Genomic DNA, 6,000 nt, shown 5'->3' with positions numbered 1-6,000 from the left:
GTAAACATATTCTATGATGAATAAAACATACATAAATATTTCTAAATAATAATAATAATAATAATAATAATACAACTTTATTTATATACCGCCTTTCCAAGGATCAAGGCGGTTTAACAACATAATTAAAACATCCAAATACAATAAAATCAGCAATAAAATCAGCGTAAAGCACAATTTACATCGACACCCAAGAAAAATCTCAAGCCAGCTTCCAATGCTGCTGAGAGGGGAGGGGGGGAAGTACTTCAGGGGGGTTAGGGGTATGCCTGTTGGAACAGGTGTGTCTTCAACCCCTTCTTGAATTGGTCCAGTAAGGTGGCCGAGCAGAGCTCACTGGGAAGCGAGTTCCAGAGCTTGGGGGCAGAGATAGAAAAGCCCTCTGAGTGGTGATGGTATACCTAGCATCTGGGACCCTTAACAATTGCTTCCCGGCTGACCTGTGTGCGGGGCGGATTGTATGGAGAGAGGCGGTCCTCCAAGTACCCTGGGCCCAAGCCATTTAGGGCTTTATAGGTAATAACCAACGCCTTGTATTGTGCCCGGAAGCGAATAGGCAGCCAATGGAGGTCTTTAAGGACAGGTATTATATGATTGGTCCTGGAAGTACCAGTGACCAGTCTTGCCGCCATATTCTGCACCAATTGCAGCTTCCGGGTATGGTACAAAGGTTGCCCCATGTAGAGCGCATTGCAGAAATCCAAACGAGAGGTTACCAGAGCATGTACTACCGTTTCAAGGTCCTCCCGGCCCAGGTAGGGACGCAGCTGGCGTATCAACCGAAGCTGATGACATGTGCTCTTGACCGTCGCATGTAAGGTGGAGCGACGAGTCAAGAAGCACCCCCAGACTGCGAACAGAGTCCTTCACGGGAAGCATGATCCCGTTCAGGACAGGTGGAAACACCGCCATCCCCGGGCCCGGAGAACTTATCACGAGCACTTCCGTTTTCTCTGGATTCAAACTGAGTCTGTTTTCCCTCATCCAGCCCATTACCGACTCCAGACAGGCAACGAGAGGAGAGATGCCATCCCTGGTCACTGAATCAGTCGGGGACATAGAGAAGACTATTTGGGTGTCATCAGGGTACTGATAACCCTGCGCCCCATGTCTCCGCATGATCTCTCCCAGCGGTTTCATGTAGATGTTGAAAAGCATGGGGGACAGAATGGCTCATTGAGGGACACCAGATGTAAGGGCCCTCTTATTGGAGCACATGTCCCCCAGCTGCACCATCTGGAACCTTCCCGAGAGGTAGGAACGGAACCACTGGAGTGCAGTGCCCCCGATTCCCAACTCTCTCAGGCGTTCCAGAAGGATACCATGGTCAATGGTATCGAAAGCCACCGAGATGTCCAAGAGCACTAACAGAGACACGCTATCCCTGTCCATGAAATATATCTATTTCTGCACTTTCCTACACTAATTGAAAATATATTTCATTGAATAGCGAACAGGAATAGGAATAACCCAGCCCAAATACTTTGGTAACGTCATGATTAGACTACTATAATGCACTCTACATGGGGCTGCTCTTGAAGATGACTTGAGAACTACAGCAGTGAAATACCTGACCAGACTACCATATAAGAATGACATTAACACCAGTCTTAAATGAATTGCCATGGCTACCAGTGTGTGTTTATGTGCCTTCAAGGCACCTGTCAATTTATGATGACCCTATTAATTTCATAAGCTTTTCATAAGCAAGGAATTTTCAGAGGTGGTTTTGCAAGTTCTAGGCCTTTGGCTACCAATACACTTGGTTGTATCATATCTTGAATTCATAAGGCCTTCAAGAAAGTTCCCCATGATATTCTTGCACAGAAGCTAGTACAATGTGGACTAGACAATGCTACTGTTAGGTGGATTTATAACTGATTGACCAATCAAACCCAAAGAGTGCTCACCAAGGGCTTCTCTTCATCCTGAAGAGAAGTGACTAGTGGGGTACCACATATTTCTGTTATGGGATCAGAGCTGTTCAACATCTTTATAAATGACTTGGGTGATGGAATCAAAAGCATACTTAGCAAATTTGCAGATGACACCAAAATAGGAAGGGTAGTTAATACCCTAGAGGACAGGATCAAAATTCAAAATGACCATAACAGATTAGAGAGCTGAGTCAAAATTAACAAAATACATTTCATCAAGGAGAAATGTAAGGTAGTACACTTAGGTAGAAAAATGAAGTGCACAGATATAGGGCAGGTGACACCTGTCTTGGCAAGAGTACATGTGAAAGGGATCTGGGAGTCTTAATATTGCACAAGCCTATTGCACAAGCTTAATATTGCAAAAGTCCATAGTGTGTTAAAATTGTGATTCTATATTAATGGGGGTATAGTGTGTATTGAGTGAAGAAAGTAACAGTGCCACTCTATTTTGTCTTAGTCAGAGTTTCCCTAGAATACTATGTCTAGTTCTGGGCACCACAATTTAAGAAAGATATTGACAAGCTGGAACATTGACCAGGCTTGGACAGTGACCAAAATAGTGAAAGGTTTGGATACCATGCCCTATGAAGAGCAACTTATGGAGCTGGATATGTTTAACCTGGAGAACAAGAGGAGAACCTGGCTAAGGGATGACATGACAGCCATGTTAAATATTTGAAGGGATGTCATAATGAAGATGGAGCAAGCTTGTTTTCTGCTGCTCCAGACACTAGGATACGGAGCAAAGGATTCAAGCTACAGGAAAAGAAAATCCGCCTGAACAGTAGGAAGAACTTCCTGATGGTAGCAGCTGTTCAGCAATGGACAGCCTTGGAATGTGGTGGAGTGTCTTTCTTTAGAGGTTTTCAAATAGCGGCTGAATGACCATCTGTCAGGAGTGCTTTGACTGTGTATTCCTGCATTGCAAGAGGTTGAAATGGATGGGCCTTGTGGTATATTACAGCTCTATGATTCTAAGGTGATGGTGATGACATTCACATTCCTCAGGGGCTTGGGAGTCTAATATGTGGAGGAGCATCTCTACCTATATACACCTCCTCAAAGATTAAGATCTACTGGAATGTCCCTCTTCTCTCAGATAAGCAGAAACAATACATTGTAAAATGACATGGGAAAGGGTCTCCTCTGTTGTAATACCCTGTCTACAACTTAACAAAAATATGTTGAACCTTCTAGAGACCACTGGAAAGCTTTTTCTAAAATGCATCCAGGAATGATTTCCCCCCTTTCCACCACTCTTCACTTTTCTTAAGATTTCTATTCTGATCTTTAGAGCTATGCTTTTTAAAAATACTGGGGGGAGCTGGTGAGGCAGATCAATCTGCTGTCCCCTTTTCTCTGTGTTGTAGTCTGTGCATGATCAGTAAGGGATTCTGGAGGCATCTGCTGTTTACCTTGCCTGTTATAGGAAGGCACACACAGCTACAATACGATCAGCTGGAGTAGAAACCCATTCTTTCCAAGTTCCAGGATTATTGCATTGTACGTGTCAGACATACTGCTACAATCCAACACTGAAAGTCTGTGTTTCTCTAACCCTTCTTGTCTATCTTTCCAGTGTTGATGCCACTGAAAAGCATCCAGCAAATTTGAGGACAAAGAAGAAAAAGAGTGGGGGCTTGGCAGGTTTTGTAAAAAGGAGCTTCTTTGTCTGACACTTTGTTAACTGAGATATGCCTTCACATCATTTTGAACCTTTTAACTTTTAAAGCTGCTTTAACTTGTTAAGTTGTTTAATATGCTTTTATCCTTTTTTATTTTAAATTGTTTTAACTGTTAAGTTAGCTTTACTTGCCTGTTGCTCTGAGATCCCATGACATGGGAGAGGGGGACATATATTTGTTTTTAATAAATAAAACAATAAATAAATGCTAGATAAAATGACAAGTAAGTCCAGGGCAGACAGAAGGTAGTGAGCAACAGAAGAATCCAGACAGTAATAGATGAAGGCAGTAGCTCATTCTTCCCAGCCTGGTACTGGTCCACACATCTGTACAATTACAGTATGTCAAACTATACAAGCCTCCACAGCTCTTTAGCTGAAATCCAAATGGATGCGTGCATATCAGTATTCCTCTAGCTAGCTACACTACAGTCCTTTTATTATATTGATACCTTTCCACAATCTGGTAGTAGAATTAAAACAGAGATTCTACATGACATTTACTGAAGTGCCATAGGAACAGGTGATATACAACTTCGTGGACAAAATCCTTCCATAATGCCTACTCACAACTAACACCCTTTGAGCAAAAATGTCTAATATCTTCCCTTAAAACCTCCAGTGTGTGAGGGTGGAGTTGTTCATTTTCGGCTATTTTCATGCTGCCTAGGCCTGTTTTAGGTCAGTCATTTCTAGTTCTGGGAGGGAAAAGGCTCCCAAAAGGTTAAAATAGGCCCACCCTCTCAAATCCCAGTTCTGCCCCTGGAGGCTTCAGTGGGGTTCTATTGACAATTGGTAGTCATGGATGGCAGTGATACAAAAAGGGTATGAGGCTACATGAAATCTGTGGTCCACACTTTGTCCACCTCTACCTTAAAGGAAGATCCCATTAGAAATGAATTATAGAATGAAAGAATTATAGAGTTGAAAGAGACCTCAAGAGCTATCCATTCCAATCCCCTGCCATAAAGGAACACACAATCAAAGCACCCTCAACAGATGGCCACCCAGCCTCTGTTTAAAAACCTCCAAAGAAGGAGACTCCACCACACTCAAGCAATGCATGTCTCTGTCTTACTGTCAGGAAGTTCTTCCTAATCTTGAGGTAGAATCTTTTCCCCTATAATTTAAATCTATTGCTCCAAATCCTATTCTCTGGAGCTGCAGCAAACAAAACTGCTTCATTCTCAATAATGACACCCCTTCAAATACTTACACAGGGCTATCATATCACCCCTTAACCTTCTCTTTTCTAGGCTAAAAATACCCAGTTCCCCAAGTCTCTCCTCATAAGGCATGGTTTCCAGACACTTCACCATTGTGGTCACCCTCCTCTGGTCTGGACATGCTCCAGCTTCTCAACAATTATGAGTCAGAACACCATGCCTAATTCATAATATTTTAATGGGTATACACCTGGCCATGAACACTTGTGCTTAATCCTCAGCATTTTTGTTCCGGTGTATGCACAAACAGATATGAACATAAGGTCAGCAGTTGAAAAAAAATGCTGCATGTCCAGACTGATTCTATGAGCTTCTGTCACCGAAAAGAGAGCTTAATATAAGGCACAATGACAGTGGCCTTGTGATCTGTAATGCTGAGCTAAGCAAGCCCAAGCAAGCATCAGTACAAGCATGCATCGGCCTGATGCCATGCCAATAACTCCAACAATCAACAGACAGAAGACCAAAAAGGGAACGTTTGGAGGAGCCGTCAAAATAATTGTGTTGAACTGTAATGTAAGATTGCTTTCATTACTAATTTGTTTTAAGTGGCAAGGAATAGAGTGGATGGGGATAATGCGGGAAATGATCATTTAGATTTGAATATTTACTGATCAGTGAAGGAATACTATTGAATAAATGGTGGGTAAGCAGGGAGCTAAGAAGACAAGGGTCCTTTTATAATAAAACAAATGGGATCCTCCATGCTTGCATGAATGGTGATTCACCTGTTTGGCCACCTTATTTGATTCTATTTGCAAGGATTCCAGTATTGCTTCCATTTTGGAAGCACAAATATATAACTTATGAATTTCTGCAGAACTCATGGGACCTTAAGTACTGTACTGTTGAAATGCACTGAGAAATGGTAGTGAGGAGGCTTTATTCCTCTCCAGCTGCTAGCCAGCTGTTAGTGAGGGCTTTATCACACATGGCTATTAAACTGTGATTTAATTGGGAGGGAAGCGGCATTGGAAACGCTGATTGCATGGCGCCACTTTCCTCCCATAGCTGCCCTGTTCCCCAGCCATCCTTTCTGATTCACGGGAGAAACCTCGGAATGAGCTCCTTTCTCATTCACAGGGGATACCCAGGATGCCCAGGTGTGAAAAGCCATTCCCAGGGCATTTGCGCAATTGGCAGTCAAATC

This window comes from Sceloporus undulatus, chromosome 5, assembly GCF_019175285.1.
Source record: "Sceloporus undulatus isolate JIND9_A2432 ecotype Alabama chromosome 5, SceUnd_v1.1, whole genome shotgun sequence".
Classification (NCBI taxonomy): domain Eukaryota; kingdom Metazoa; phylum Chordata; class Lepidosauria; order Squamata; family Phrynosomatidae; genus Sceloporus; species Sceloporus undulatus.
This window is presented reverse-complemented; position numbering follows the sequence as displayed.